Raw genomic sequence first — 17,227 nt, 5'->3', positions numbered from 1 at the left:
TTAGACAGGTTTTAATTTCAGAAGTTATTACGGTAATGGCACTGTTGTGTGTTGCTTAAGCATCTTTGTATCAACATCTAAAGTAGCGAGTTTTTGTGATAGGGAAACATAAATAATTTAAATAGCCATAAAATAGTTTTATATGTATGGTTTCAACAGCCTGGAAATAATCATGATCGTAAAGATCATGTAAAGAATTCAGTAATCATTTTTTATTCCTCACCAAATTTTCCATAGATTTTTATAAAAGTAGTTTGGGGAAAGATTTCTGAAGTTACTCCAGGCCATTGTTTTTAGGATTTTGCATTTATCACATGGCCTAAAACCAAAAGGATATTTTTTTAACTTATTCATATTGTCCCATTATTTCTTAATTCCTCACGGATTACTGCCTATGTTTTTTAATTTGATAAGCATTTAGTAATAACACTAAACGTTTTACCAGCCAGTTAAACTTTATCAAGCAGATCATTTTTCTACTACTACAATGACAATTGCTATTACTTTATGCTATTTTTGTTACTCATTTATGTTTTTTATACTATGAGTTTTCTATTTCATACTCACTTCATGGTATTTCTTAATACCATAAATAATTATAATATTTAAAAAGTCAAATTAACCTCATACTCTCCTACTATGAAACTCTGTAAGACAGGAAAGAAAATTCAACAGTTTAGACTATGAACTTGTTTTCAGGGGGGAATAAGTTTTATTGTATACTAATTAGAAATATTCTAAGAATGCTTAGTGGAAGGTTGTTCCCCTGTCATTTCTGATCATTAAAGCTATAACAAAACTCCATTTTTCTTATATAAATTAATGAAGATAAATTCAAAAGCATGTTGGAAAATTGATTGATAATTTTTCAATAGGATGTGCTTTATAGTTTTCAAATGATAGGTCTTTCGGGGGGTTGTTGCTTATAAATGACTAAGAGCTTATTTGTGCAAAATGGAACTTATACATAACAGCTAAAATATTGATCAATTCATCTCTGTATTTTCCAGATTTAAGTATTAATATTATTCGTGATTTCTCATATATTAAATAGTATATCCTTCAATGTGACAATAGCGTTGACAGCTTTAGTGAGTGATTAGAAGATAATGGCAAAATGTAGGAGAGATTCAAATGTTTCCTTGCAATTCCCTTCTGTTTGAGATTGTAAAAAATACCTTATATAAACTTTTAAAACAGCTTTTTAGAGGAGAGGAGCAGCTTAGAAAAAATGAATTCCTGCCAAATGATAAATGTTAATATTTCCCGTCTCTTTTATTTCTTGAGTAGACTGTGTTGGTGGCAGTCATTCATGATTCTACCTTATGCTGCACTTTTAGATAGTCTTGAATGAAAGCAGTTCTTAGAAGTTTGCAGTTTATGGGAAATTCAGTGAAATTTTGTGGTCATGCTTCTCATTAGTTCTATTCAATGTAAACTTACTTTTGTTTCTGGATTTATTATTTGTCCCAGTACATAGATGAATATGTTGAATATATTTTCACCACAATGTTAATACCCTTTTGCACATTTAGAATTTCAGTTGAATGTTCAGCATAACAGGACTTTTTGATTTTCCAATTTTAGTATCATTTTGCCTATAAACATTAATCAGTTTGTTTTGTCTTCTTTTTAAATTGCTTTATTTCATGCCTATTTGTATTTATTTTATATTCCTTGCATCATTAGTGCTTTCCCAAGGCTTTTTCCCTTCTACCTTATAGTGGATTAATAAGACACTTACCTCTTGGGACCTGAGCATTTAACAATTCACCTTTCATCAGAGAAGCACATTCCATTCCTTTTCACAGAGGGTCTAGTTATTTAATATTCATGCCATTTTTAATAATAAAAATATGTAATTCTATTGCACTTGAGGCCTAAACAAATGAGTAGCATCCATTTAATTGTTTTATTTGTTGACCATGCATCCAAGTCCTTACACCCTATTCGTGCTGTTAGTATCTAGAGAGAATGCAAAAACCAAGGGAGTCACAAAGGCTAAGATACCCCTTTTTAGAATTCCAATGTGCTATTTAGTCTTTCAAATGAGGCAGGCTGCATTATTTTGTTAGCTAAAATACCTCCATTGAGGGTAGGTATTTTTAGGTTGTGTATCTGTGTGTGGTTTTTTTTTTTTTTTGTCTAATCAAAAAATAATCTCAACTAGACATTTAATAGAGGAAGGGGGATTAGGGACTATCTGAAAAGCCTCTTACTCCTTTTGTTAAGAGGCTATATAGTGTTTTTGCAGATTTTGTTTTACATTTCAATCAATGTAGAGGAAGGATTATGTCACCTGATGGAAAACAAGATCTACAGACGACCCAATGAGGTGTAACTTTAAATTCCTTCTTTACTCAAGTCGTTTGCATTTGCTTCTGTGGCACCTATGTTTGTGTGCAATCTCAGTGTCAAGCAACCGCCACACATCTTTCTGGATGTGCTGGTCTCAGGCTGTTGGCCAGGGACATTTGTGAAAGGGAAATCACCAGTGTTTCTACCAGGTACATACCAGAGGTGCTCTTCTTAAGTGCAGTTTTGCAGCAAGGTGTGGACACATGGTCTGAGTTGCGAGAATAATTACTCTATAAAAATGCACTAGGGAATTGACTTATGTCTATTAAGGAAAAAAAGAAAACCCCCCTCTTCACCACATTTTGACAGAGTTTCAGTATGAAATCAGACCAGTGACTATTCAGGGGTTTCTTTTCTTCTTTACACACACACAAAAAGAGCTACAAAACATTTTATCAGCTTTCCTGGGGAAAAGATTTCCCTCTTTTAAGATCTGTGCCAATGAGAAAATTTTTCCTCTCTTCCTTTGCTCATTTAACATAGTTTATGTTGGCTTTTGACCTGAGAATACAACAAGATACCAGTGTGTATTAGGTGCTTTAATTTCCTATTCACCCTTCTCTTTTCTGAAATCAGCATAGTAAATATTTATTGTTATTTTCCTCTCTGAGCTGTCTGTTATTATTATTATTCTTTGGTATGGATTAGCACAAATAGAGATGAAACAACAGAATTTAAATGTGTTTGACCCAGCAAAGGGATTGCCTCATATAAAATTATGAGGCTCAACAGCATAGAGTAAATTTGTAAGTGCTCTGAATAAAGGGCTGTTAGGCATCAGATAATATAAAGAGATGACATTGCCAAGAACTATTTATGAGAAGCTTAATTTTTTCACTCTGATAATTCTTGACCAATAATTACCAGCCTCTAATTATCTATTTTAGTTAGAAAGAAATTTCGATCACTATGGAGGTTGGCATTGCAACTAGCGCATAAATCCCCAAAGAGACAAATGTGTTCCAAACAGCCACAAACAACTGTCTCATGAAACATAGTGAGCAAATTGCAAGCGGCTGGTGGTAGACAACCAGCAGTACACTCACCATCGAAGGCCAGTCAGCTTGACAAAGGAATGATCAAAGGGGAGAAATACCATTATCCTTGGAATTGATTACTATAGTTAGGGACTTTGGAGGACAAGTAGTCAGGATATAGCTATGGCCATTTCCAGGCCTCCCTTTCAAAGTTCACGGATGGAGAAAATGAATGGAATAGGTACAAGCCATTTACATAAGGATTATTTTTTTAAATATACTTAGAAATGGTTACTTAATATGTTTTATTTTTTTCATCTGACTAGAGAGACCAGTGTTGTAATGGCAAAATTGTGTCTAAGAGTCAGAATACCCCGTTTTGTAAAAGATAGGAAAATCCAGAAATAGTCACTAATAAACATGTCCTAGATAGATCAAGTGTAATGTTAAAGCATTTTGAAGAAGCAAATATGTTTGTCTCTTAGAAAAGCAGAACTAGAATTTAGGATTGTAAAGGATAGCTAATAAGAAAATACTGATGCAAAAATACTGACTTTTTATTTATATCTCTAATAAATACTCGGTATTTTATAGATAATCACGATGTTCAAAAAATCAGAAAAAGATTAAGCTCTCTCCAGCATATGTAGGAAGATACGTACTCTATGTGTTGTGTTACACATGATATATATCACTGATGTCAAGGCATAAAGAATGAGTAAGTCCGTTCTTAACAGTGTGGTGAAATTTTAGTCTGTTCTTGTGGCAGGTGGCATTCATACTTCCTGCAATTTGTTTGGTGCCCAGGGTCACAAATGGCATTCTTTTCCTTTCATTTCTTTAGTGAGTGGTGTACTATGTGACTAATCTTCATTATCGTTTTGCGACTTTCAGTATCACCTCTGAAGCATTTCAGCTTGAGTGCACTTGCTTTAGAAAAGACTAAAACCAGTATTTTGAGGTTCATAGTAGTTTAGGATTTTATGTCCTAAGGGAAAATATCCAAATATATGGATCTTTGCATAGGAAGAGAAAGGTCCATGTCTCCCTTTAAACTCTTGCTTTCACCGACTGGTTTCAAAAGAATGAATAGAAATGGATCAACAATAATGCCTATATGTGTGGGTATACATATGTGTTTATAATCTCCATGCTATCCTAAGAAGCTCAAAATCACTGAGATTTTTTGGAACCTTGATTTACATTCATTCTAAATGAGAAGATGACTGAACCCTTTTTTAAAAAAAAATCCTTATTTGATTGCTTACAAAATTCAGAGAATTAAGAAACAAGCATTTGGTGTTAAATATGATAAAACACTGGCTTATTTCATCAAGAGCTAGATTAAAAAAGATGAAATCTGGGCAGTTTAATGGTAACAGAAAGCTACCCTCATGTGGGCAATGCTGGCTTATTTGAAAAGCCCATAAAGGGTTTCTACATGGACCATACAAAAGGGATACTTTCTCTTTAATAGCCATCTGTACAGGAGAGATGAGAAGTGGGCCAGGTCATCTCTCCTCAGCTGTCATGATATTAACGTAGGTAATGGAGCAAGCTGGGCGTTCTGCTGGGTGTTGTTTTTCAAAGATGTTCATCGATTTACACAGATAATTCTATTTATTTCTTAGAGTTGGTCCAAGTGAACCAGGCAGAATAACAAACACCAAAGCATTTCAAATGACTTTATCTTTGTTTATAACGTAACTTTTGTCTAAAAAATGGTGTCACACCTACTGTGCAGATGGCTGCATGATTTGTAAACCAGCCAAAACATTTAAACAAATGTGTGATCTGGGGATAGATTAAATAAAGGATAAAATGGAGTGTGGGCCACAAATTCTAATAATCAGATGATTTTAAGTTGTGTGCAGTGTGGAGTGATGGTCACAGAGATAGCAGGGAACGCTTGCCAATGACAGCAAGGTGCCTTATAGATCTCAGGATGGAGCCTGTGGCCTGGTAGGCCTCAGTTTGAGAACCGCACATTTGCTGTACAGCTGGCAGCTCTGTATGGGGACATCAGATAAAACTTATGTAAAATGAAGTGTTATTGCTTAGTATGAAATTGTTCAGAGAGGGAATTTGCAGACAGTAACTGAAAACAGAATTCATGGTACCAATGAAGCAGACTGTAAATATGAAGAGGGTTTAATTATCTGCACAATTTAGCAAAAATTCAGGATGTATTTAGAAAGGACATACGCGGGCATAAATATAACATAGCTGTACTGCTTACCAAGTGCAAAGAGGGGGCCACAGGAACTTACCAAGGCTCCATATGATCAGCCTTCCTAAAAACAAAGACAATTTAAAAGAAACTCAAAGAAAAATGACTTCTTGGAGGAAGGCAGAGTTTTTAAGAACTCATCGTGATTCTTCGGATTCTCATTTCTTAAGGAACCTGGGATAAAGTCTTCAGGTCTGTCACTCAATTTCAGGGTTAAGCTATTAAAAGACAAATCATGTGTTTTAGCTTACGTCTAGCAGCTTTGATTTACAAGAATAAAAAATACTAGCAGTTAGTGTATTTTTTAATTTATAAACCCCAAAGATAGCGTGCTAGACATTTCTTATGATGTTAATTTTCTGTGAGGCTGAGGATTGTGGCTGAGGCCATAGATCGAAGATTCAGTGTCTTATTACTCTTTAGAACACACTGCCCCTAAAGGGGCCTCAGAAAAATGTTGTTCTCAAGGAGAATTACTGGATGCCAGCCTGTCGTCCTAGGCTCAGCACAGAGACGCTAGGAAGAGAGGCCCTACCAGTTGGTTACGGCCATGTGACTGGCTGACATACAATGGCAGGGCTTCTGGACCTCATTTTGTCCTCACCTTTGACTTCCGGTAGAATGTATCACTAATGTATCGATTTTTCACTCACTCTTTGATATGTTCCTTATCAGATGTGGGTACCTGTTTCTGAATGAAGCTTGCAAAGCATTTCCGAATGGAGGGCACTAAAAGTCATCAGTAATACCTAAAAAGATATAGATCCCTGCACAGTCATGCTTGCCCGTGCACACACACACATCGTGACCTATTTCCACAGAATCCGTTCACACACATCAAAGGAAAAGGTCTCTGATGACCTATTTCCATAGGTTATTTCCTAGTTTCAGGGCCATTAATAGCAGTAAACAAAGGAAAGGGAGCCAATATGGAGAGTGGGTGTCGAACTTCAGCTGCTCATATTGTTGCATTTGGTGAGCTGATGGGGTTTCGTAGGTCACCTTTAGAATTATGCCTATGACAGCAGTAGCTACCTGCCAAGATTGCAAGGTATCTCACAGCTCTCAGGATGGCGCCTGTGGCCCGGTAGGCCTCAGTTGGAGGGGTACACATTTGCTGTACAGCTGGCAGCTCTGTATGGGGCAGCCGTGTGGGCTGTTAGGGAGCTGGAAAGGAGACAAGCATGAAATTTCTTCTAACCCCAACTCTGTTTTTCTGTACTGTTGGCTGCTTCTCAGTTCCTTGACAAAAAAACCAATCAGGCACCCTTTAATCCGCCTGTGATTACCACTGGTATAAAAAGAGAAGCATAATGAGGAAAAATGCCTCGTTTTGTTGCCTTCAAAAGCCAACAAATTGGAGTTAACTTGACAGGAAGTGGCTTAATAATTAGATTATTTATTTATTCCTGACACATATCCCCCTGTTACTAGTCTCAGGAGACCCTGTAGATGGTACGATTTTCAAGCTGCCATTACTTCGCTGTCTTCTGTGAACAAAGAAGCTACTGTCTATCAGTCAATTAAATGCAGTCTTTAAGCAGAGGCTGCGAAGTCCTCAATGGAGAGAGCCCTGGGACATTGTGGCTGATGATTCCTTTCTCTGTACTGTACATCACACTCTCAACTGCAGTCCCCACAGAGATGGAATAAACTCATGCATTAAAATATCACTTGTTGATTTGTTTGCTAATGAAGAGCCATTGAAATGTTTGTGTATTTCTATGGCAAAATTGTTGATAAAAGGGCCTGCTTGCCAGCATATTTTAAGTCCATCTGCTGTGAGTGCTTATTTAAGAGTTATTAAAATTAAAGTCAACAAACAACAGAATTAAAAAAAAAAACTCTGAGGTAACAAGCGTTTTCTTACTATTTTCATCAAATTAAGTGAATCAAGGCAGGAGAAATAGAGAAATTGTATCGTTTAAGTTCACGCTTACATTGCATTAATTCAGACACCTTGTTTTCGCTGACATAAAAATGTAAGTCTTCCTCAGAGTTTTGGGGAACTGCATCTTTTAAGTATGAAAAGAGATTACAGTCTCTTTTCACACTTTAAGAAAATAATATTCTTTAGGAAAATAATGTTCTTTAGGAAAATAATGTTCTTAGAAATTTTACTTTTTTCTTTAAGATGAATGGCATTTTTCTAGCAGTTTATCTAACTTAAAGAGCACTTGTACAAGATTTTCCACAGAGCACAGTGAGGCTTTTTAAACCAAACTAATAAAACGCCTGTGAGACGTACATATCAGACACAATCTTGCAGCCACATGGAACGTACAGAAGTATGACTTTTCTTCTCCATTTGTTCCTCTTTATGTTTTCTTCTTCTTTCTCTCTCTTTTTTTTTTTTTAGCATTACTTTATTTCCATGTAAGTAAGTGGTGGGTGACATTTCTACTAGACAAGGTTTTTATCTCTTAATTCATCAACCTAGTACCATGGAGTGTTCACTGTGTATAAAGCATGTCTTCACTGGAGTTCTCTGGGCTTCTATTAATTGGCTTTATATTTTAAGAGTACATCTGTTATTGAGCTGAAGGTCTGGAGGTGGAAGACTTGGATAATATTCTGACAGCTCTCTGATGAAATATTTAGCTATGGCTCTGTTATTTAAAGGGATAAATTTGGAATATTAAACAGAGGCCACTGAACTTTGAAAAGAGTTCCTTCGTTTCATCAGACTTTGTAAAGAGTAAGTAAGGCTTTAACTATAGTTTTCATGATTACCTGACAACAGGCTGTAAAGAATTAATTCAAGCCGTCATCAGATGGCTGTATTTCCTATTTCTACCCTGTTATTCCAAGTCATTTTGTTAGAAAAAGCTTAGATACTCGGAGGTGTTCTATAATACAAATGAATTTGAAACCCTTTCATTAATTGGTGATTAATATATTTCAGGATTAGTTTAAGCAGGGCTCTACCTCCTGCCCAGTCAAGTATGTTCTGGTTAATATCCAATTATCTGCACCTTCGTAGTTATTATGTCTTAATATTTCGGATATGATAACCAGAAACTTGAGAGTAATGCTAATGAGAAGCATAGAGCAAGAATTAACCAATGACATACTCAGTGATCCTTGGTGAGGAGAGAATCTCTTTTTTTCCCCATAACACATTGCCTCGGCATCTTTTGAGCACTGATTGAAAAGTAAGACTTTCAATTACAGCAGACAAAAATTAGAAAAATCAGTCGTTCTCTCTTTTCAGTCATATTAACCTGAATTTACAGTGTTATGTTTACCTAAAAACATTATTTCAGTTCATTTTATGAGGGATAAAAATAGAAAACGGAGAGCCTGTTTATATTTTCCAAACAGGAAACATCATATTCTTTATCTTTTCCTTTTAGCAAAGCCACAAGTTGTTACACTCTCAAAGGATGTTTTAATCCAGATTAATTTGGGATCCCTATAATATTTCACTAAGGAAAAACTTTTTCCTGCTACCTTTTCTTCCGTTTCTCCCCAAATTTAGCACCATGCTGCGTTCAGGTTTCACCTCTGTTTATTTATTTATTTTTTTTACAGGTCAATTCACTTTTGAACAATCTGACTTAGCTCCCACAACGGTGCCTGTTAGGGTGGGATGCACTGCTTCTAACCATGTAGCTTTAAATAGTGACTTTGTGCATTGCCCCTTTATATGCTGTATTGTAATGAAGCAACATCAGTAAATTGCAGTGAAGGGTGATTGTTGCACAGGGATGACAACTACACCTTGGGGTCCATTTGCACCAGATTATTCTTTTTATTGTTATTATTACTTCCCATCTTCTTCACTCTCTTGCTGCCGAACTTACTGTTGGCGACCGGTGCAACACAGAGGGCATCTTGAGGAACACTGCAGACATCATTTTTTTCTCTTATGCACATACCAATCACCATTCAATTCCAAAACCAGAGACCCTGGGTGGTTTTGCAGTTCTTTATCGATGCCTCTTTACTTTGTTGACTTCATTTACAATGTCTCTCCTCTTCATCTTCTTAAAAGAACAAATTTACTGTAAATAAAAGTGAGACATTTCTTTTCACCCATTTTGTATAGATGTTATAAATCTGTAGTCAAAATGGTCAACTATTGCCCATCCTAATTTGTCCCTTTCCCCAAAGAGGTTTAATAATTCATTTTAAAATAGAGGTCTAGATGGGATTACTTCTTAAAGAAAAGATTTGTATTTTCAATATCTTTTTAGGTTTGCTTAAGACATAGATAAAGTCATTATGAATATTGTATACACTAGTTGTTTTCTTTACAAAATAGCCTGTTTCCCGCCCCGGTCTACTGTTTTTACCCAGTAACTAATAGCAAAATAATGTGGATTGAAGTCAGAGATTCTGCACTGTTATTGAACAGAATTGTGAACAAGCTTTTAACCAAGGGATAATTAGATGTGTATTTAGGGGCACTATTACTCCTTTTGTTGTCATAATTTTAGTGCATGTGTCCATTTTTTTTTCAAATAGTTAGTGCAGCTGTTGTTTTGTTTTTCTCTCTCTGAGGCTGGGCTATTGCGCAGCATTCAAACTAAAATCTAGGATTAGAACTGACACACCTTCAATAGAACTATCAAGTCTTTTAAAACTGGTTGGCCGGTGACGCCAGTCCCACGCTATTCCACCACACACACTTCCAGTTGTGGGCCAAAGAGCATTGATTTTTAGCTGTCATTTCTAGTGCACATACTGTAGAATTGAAATTTAAACCTTAATCCACTCAGTAATGCAATTAATTTTTAATGTGCAGTAATACTAATTGAAATAGCCTGAATTTAGTAAGTCACCACAAGACATTTTCAAAAGCAAGAGTCTCCACTGAGAACTGGGAGGACAGATAATCATTGTTACAGTGTTTACAGAATAAATGTGAACTCTGCAGACCTCCAGTAGAAAGGGGGTTTTCTTTAAATTAGTCTATATTATATCTCTTCGAGAAGAGAAATACATCATCAAAGAGAATACCTACTTTCTATCTACTGTAACAGGTTAAAATATGCTATTAACTTATTTAAAAGGCATAATTGTAGTTAGAAATATTTTAATGTATACAAAATAATATTCACCCATTTTTAAAAAAAAAAAAAAGCAATTATGAGTAGGTGCAAATGAAGTCACCTGCCAACAATGTCATGGTCAGGCAAGAGTCTCAGTGGGTAATTTCCTTATATAATTATGTTTTTTGAGATATTATTTCCAGATTCAATGAATATGTGTGCTGTATCAGCTGTCTATAAATCTGTTGCCTTGTTTTGATGTATTTTTGGTGAACCAAAAAATATACCGTCCCCTATCTATTTCAAAGCTATGTTCCTTTAGCTTTTACATATTATTTCAAAATGGCCTTTTAAATGTTTTGTGAAGCTCTTTTTTTCCCTTGCCATAGTGAAGCAAATTTTGAACAGTAAAATCAAATAGGTTTTCAGTCATTTCTACACTAAAAAGGTTCTCTAACCACATTTATCTGCTAGTAAATGAGGACTTTTTAAAATGCATCAGTTCTGCTGATGAATGGGCTTGCGGAGTGTTTCAAACGAGCACCAGCATTAAGTTGAAGAAGGCAAACCCTGTATATCATGCTTTCATGGCTCTCACATTATACTATTTAATACGCCGATAGTACTGTTAAATATGTAGCAAAGGTTCCGTTGTAACCCTACCATCTATTCAAATGGGATTTTAAGACATTTTTGCAGCACATAAGTAAAAATGATGCTGGAGAACTGGAGGCAGTTGTAGCATGGCTTATTTTCTAAATGAAGTGTAGGGTAACGTGGTACAAATGAGTTCAACAGATTCACACCTACTGAATACCTCAACCACTTTACATTCTTTGGATTAAAGGTTCAAACTGGCTTTCATTTTGTCACTAAGTCAAAGTGCTGTTAGCATTAATTACATAGAGTACTAACTTGACATTATAGCATGTTAGTAAGAAGACCTGAATTGTGATTATTTTAAGCTGTCCTAACATCAGTTGAGCTTTATAATAAATATTTCCATTTTTTTAACTGAGTAGGGGAAGGGGAAGAAAGAGAGATGAGGGGAAATCGATTTATAGCCCATTCATAGCATATTATCAAATCAAATTGGGATATAGTATATTGAATCTTTTCAGCCTTTAATTTGGGTATGCTGGAGCAAATAATGAGTATTAGACAGATATTGTTATACACATGGATAATGCATAATGGATCACCTTTATCAGTTTTTCTTATAATATTTGATAGTTATTACCCAAATAACAGTAATTATTCTTTTAATCTGGAGTGAAAATTGGTATCTAGGAGCCTTAGTCAAAAATATTGCCAGTAAATATGATGCTGACTTCATTACTGTCATCACGTTGGTAGGTTTGAATTCACATTTAAACCTTTCCATGCTTATCAGTATTATTAGTTTTGAAGGTGTAAAGGTAAAGACTGGTCGTTTGTTCAGATTTATATGAAATGTGTGTTTGACTCTTCTAGAAGCCTATTTGCTAGACTCTAATTTTCATCCTATTTTATATGCAGCCAGTGACCACAGTATTCATTCAAACTGCACAGAGACACATCTCATCTGTAAAACACGGCTTGCTGATCTTATTTGCTACTTGTATTCTCATAAGAAGAAACATAGGTTTCATTATGATGCAGTGGAAGTACATTTTGTTTTGAGATTGCGTGTATCACATATATGTTCATACCAAGAATTTTATAATAAAGAATGAATAAAGGAGATAGCTTTAAGTATACCTGAAGGAGAAGGGAAGGGAAGCGAAATGGGCGTCACATATAGGTGTGTTTAATATGCAATGCTTCATGTATGTTGACCTCAGGTTATAAGAGTAGAAAATCCCATTTTCCAGCTTGTTTCAAATATAGTAAAAATGCTGCTTCAGTTGCTTTATGCTACTCACATTGGGGAAGGTGCTTATACTGTGATAATTATCATCAAGGAATATTAATGCGTTCAGCATTTGTAACCCAAAAACTCATTATAGCTTAAGCTGTGCATCATCTGTGAAGAGAGAACTTTGCCAGAATTTGCTCTTCACAGGGGTTGCCTCCTGCTTGCTGCGGAGTGGTCAGAGTACTGCAAGAGGTCACTTAGGCTATTTTTGAAAGCTGAAGTTTTGCAATTTTTGAATCACTACCTTCTGTCCAAAGAGCATATTATTCTTGCCTCAAAATGTCCTTCTTCTAATTGAATGCATGGTAAAATGCAAAATATAATAATAATAAATAAATAAATAAGAAGTAACTGTATCTCATTATGTAGAATTCAAGAAGGTCAGCATATGCATTCCATATCAAGATAATTGAAGTATTGGTGTCTTCTCTTCTGTCATGGAGCAAAGGGATTCATTTACACCAGTTTCCTTAATGCAGGTGCCCTTGGGTTTCAGAGAGAAATGCCCCCACTGGGGCTCCACATTATAGCCCTCTGGCTGGAAATTGTGTAAATAAGACTGCAGGGTCAGCCTTCCTTTTTCGGTACCAGTGTCTATAATTAGTCTGTGACGACAGTCCTTTATATGAGCCTAAAACTGTTCCTGGGATCATTCCTCATACATCTAAGACGTCTATCTAATGCATAGGTAGATATTTTTGCATGTATGTTTAAAATCATTCTCTAGGGGGATATTGACTTGATGGGAACTAGAATCTCTGGGTGTGTAAAGAATCCTATAACTTCATCTGATCAAAATAGCTGGTTAGGCAGCTCCATTATAAATTATAGGTGGTTAGTTTCCTATGAACATTGTGTCCTCACCTGTAGTGGGGCAGCTTGTTGAAAGGGAGCTGTGTGCCTGTGATGTTTTTACGTGATTAAATCCCATTATTTTTCCCCCACTGATCCATTGCTTGTCATTTCCCATAAGTAACATTGCTCCATGCTGCATGTTATGGTTTGTGTGGGCCAGGCAGAGAGCACTAATACTGAGTTCTATCAGGCTGTCTGGCATTGCAGGACTGCTATGTTTCTGAGGTCAAATTGTGAACCTGGCCTTGCTCCTGGGAGGACTAGAAAAATATGTTTCATAACTTCCCATAGACCTAAGCGAAGAGGAAGAAGGAAAAACATGAAGCCCATAGGCTCAGTTTAGATGAGCTGAAAGGTTGGAATTTATCAAGCAGGAAAGCTGACCGTTGTGTGGGAGGCTTCCTTACTGTGAGGGATCACTGCCGTGGGTGCAGAATCAGTCCTAGCTGAGGCCTTTGGGGGATAGGGTAATCATTCAAATAGCCCAGCAGGCACAGACACACAAGCTGATAATCTGGAGTAAACCTGCTGAAATAGGAATTTACTTACCTGTTAAAATCACTTACATGAAGGAATACTGATAGAATGAGTACCATGAATTCAGGGCAGATATTGTAGGCTGCTTCACTGAAAGTAATTTATGCTGTTGTTGTTGTTGTTGTTGTTGTTTTGAATGAGGCAGAACCTTTTATTTTATGCAGCAGAGCACTAATGCCACAAAATGGATGGATTTCCTGAACCAGAGACAGGTTCTCAATCGTTTTGGGCTGGAATGCTGGCAGTATGGTGGAGAAATAGAGTAGCAGCAGATCTTCTGTAAGGATGTAAACTTAATAATCTTTATGAATTTTGAGTAACTCATAACTCCACTTCCTCACCCAAAGAAGCATTATGAAAAGATTGCTTCTAAATCCTTCAGACATTCTCTGCACTTATGATAGATGCCATCCTCTTTACCTTGAGGCATTGGAAATAAATGTGGGTTTTTTTTTTTTTTTGCAAGAGATAAAAACATATACTTTAGAAGGAGCAAATTGTATTTTCATGTTTTAAGTTCACTATTTGCACTGATGTGGTGAGATCCAAATGTGAAGAATTGCTTTTGACATTATTTCTGTGTCTCCTGTATCCCAGAACCACTGCATTGTTATGCTGAAATGTACCATCACATGGGATAAATGTGATGTTGGAAACCTGGGAATAGTATGTATAATATTGCATTCTATGTCCAGGGTGCTTAGGACAATTGTAACTTCTTTAGTTACTAAAACAATTTAACTTATCTTATTAAGGATACATTATCTTATAAGGATACATTGGCTAAAACTACATGTGCATGTGTCTTTTAAGAAAAAATTATAATCTTCCAAGTGTTGTGGGTTTGTTTAGGGGCAAAAAAGGGCTTTCATTTCTAAACGAAAAAGTTTTTTTAACTTTCTCTAAAAGTCTGTTTTACATAATCTATACCTTGAACTATCACATACTATGTTATAAAGTAAACTTTAAAATACATACGTCAAAGGTCTTAACTTGCATGACTGATTTCAGAATTCTAATTCAGATTTTCTGTCAGTAACTATGGTTTTCTATTTTTATGGTCCTTTTTAAAAATACATTTTTGTCGTCTTCTTTGTGTATTTAAATGTGTGTGGGTGCATGTGTGTGTGTCACATGCGTACATCTGTGTGTGGACATGTACCCGCCGTCAGTCTCTTCCACCACACACTCACTGCTGCAGCACTCCGTGTCTTGTGTTTAGCGTGTTTCCAACAGCTTAGGGAGTGGTACAAAAGTGAAATGAATACTGTGGAGCTTATATTGGAGCCTGATATTTGAAAGAGAGATATTGGAAAAGGATGTTTTTTGGCTTGGCTCCTTTTATATGTAATTGCTGCTTCATTAGGACTTGGAAGAGTTTCCTGTGGTTAAATTTAATCAAATAGCTCAGAATAACAAACTTGTACACTCAAAATTCCAGGACAGTTCTCTATAAGAAGCATGGTTTTCCTAAGTTTAAAACAAACACATATACACACATGCACACACGTAAACACACACACATCACTACCACCACCAACAACTAGTTTGTAAAATGCTGTGAGTGCCATCTCGAACCTAACTCCCTATTGGTAGTGATTTAATAAATGATCATGTATAGAAGTATAAGGCATAAGAGCGAAACCCCATCTCTACTAAAAATACAAAAATTAGCCAGATGTGGTGGCACGTGTAATCCTAGCTACTCTGGAGGCTGAGGCAGGAGAATTGCTTGAACCCGGGAGGCAGAGGTTGCAGTGAGCCAAGATCACACCACTGCACTCCAGCCTGGGGGATAGAGGGAAATTCCATCCCTGCCACCACCACCAAAAAAAAAAAAAAAGAAAAAGAAAAGAAGAAAAAGAAGTATAAGTCATAAGAAATACATTTCAAAGGGTTTGGGGTTTGTTTGGTTTTGCACTTGAACAGGTGTCAAGCATTGATTCTCCTGAGCCATGATATGAGGTTGTTATCATTACTTTTGTTATACAGACAAGGAAACCGAGGCATGAGCAGAACAGAGCTAGTGTGCATTAGTGTACAGAGAGAAACTCACACTTCTTGAATCTGTCTACATCACTTTCAGCTGGTGCAGTATTCATCTCTTCACACATGCACAAGTTGCTCACTGTGGGAGCCTGTGCTGAGGTGTTCTTAGCAATTGCTTTGCTATCATTGCATCAAAGCCTGATGTTGATGTCATTTTCTAGGCAATAAAACTTATCCTTGGTTCAGATAAAATTTGATCTTTCCATTAAAAGATTTTTCCATTATATCTTTCCATTATAAGTAAAGACTTAGCCTAGGTATTCTCTTCTACTTTCTTAAAACAAACTACTTTGAAACAGCTAAGTATGCTTCTGCATCAGAATTCTTTGGCAATGGTGGGAAATGGTGGGAAATAGGCAACAAAGTGACAAAAATGGATAAATTCAGGGTAAATCGTCCTGAGTATGGGACATGGCTTTCCATAATACTAATGTGTGAATGAGCAGCATAAAACTGTTCACGTCTCTGCAAAGTAGCAAGTGGTTATGTTCATATCATTTTGAAAGCTGAGTGGATAGATTTAAATAGCAAGAGCTTTGTTCGGAATGATGTGTGGAACCCAGAATCACAGACCCTGCGATACATGAAAACACATGTGCCTCAGTCCTGTCCTAATAGCGCACATGTTGTCTAATTATTGTTAGAAATGGGAAATGGCTTGGAAACCTCCAACATTTCTAGAAGCCTCTTTCTGTAGGTATCTGTACATGAATTCACTATAGGATGATTGGGAAGGGAGTAACGCAGTTACTGCACATTCATTTAAACATGAGAAAGGAATTGACATACTATATGCAGCTTGACAATACGATTTATGATGTTCATCACAGTTTTTTTAGCAGAGTTCCTTTTGAACCACAGAGATAATTTATTAGATGCCAAAATGTGTTATTAGAGAAGGAGTAATGAAGAAGAACACTCTTTTATGTTAATACTTTTTTACATTTTGTATATGTTGCTATGTTAGGCAAAGGGAATTGAAACATGCTCTAAATTCCAGTCACAGAACAAGAACAAAATTGTGCAGGTTTCCTCCCAAAATCCACGAGGAACAATGGCCAGTAAAATGAAAGTGCCATCTGGGTCTGGATGTGAGGTCATTGCCAACTCTTCATTGGTGCTGGTAGAAAGCTTACAATTATGATGATGCATCCTTGTTTTATAAGTGTTCTTGCAGTTGGAGCTGCAAACTGATTTTAGTTTTTATTACAGACGATATTTTTGCCTAGCTAAAAAGTCTGGTCATGTAGTATATAAGCTTCTCTAAAATGTATTTTTTAAACCAGTCCAATTAACTAGCAGCAAATTTGCTTACTAGGTGTGCATG

At 36.1% G+C, this 17,227-nt stretch overlaps 1 protein-coding gene across 6 annotated transcripts in view; it reads left to right on the top strand.

Annotated features, from left to right (window-relative positions):
• Positions 1-17,227, top strand: part of ZNF521 (zinc finger protein 521) — a 293,245-nt gene that overhangs the window by 160,405 nt on the left and 115,613 nt on the right. The gene's annotated exons all lie outside the window — the stretch shown is intronic.

Source organism: Pan troglodytes, chromosome 17, assembly GCF_028858775.2.
Source record: "Pan troglodytes isolate AG18354 chromosome 17, NHGRI_mPanTro3-v2.0_pri, whole genome shotgun sequence".
NCBI classification, from domain to species: Eukaryota; Metazoa; Chordata; class Mammalia; order Primates; family Hominidae; genus Pan; species Pan troglodytes.
This window is presented reverse-complemented; position numbering and strand designations above follow the sequence as displayed.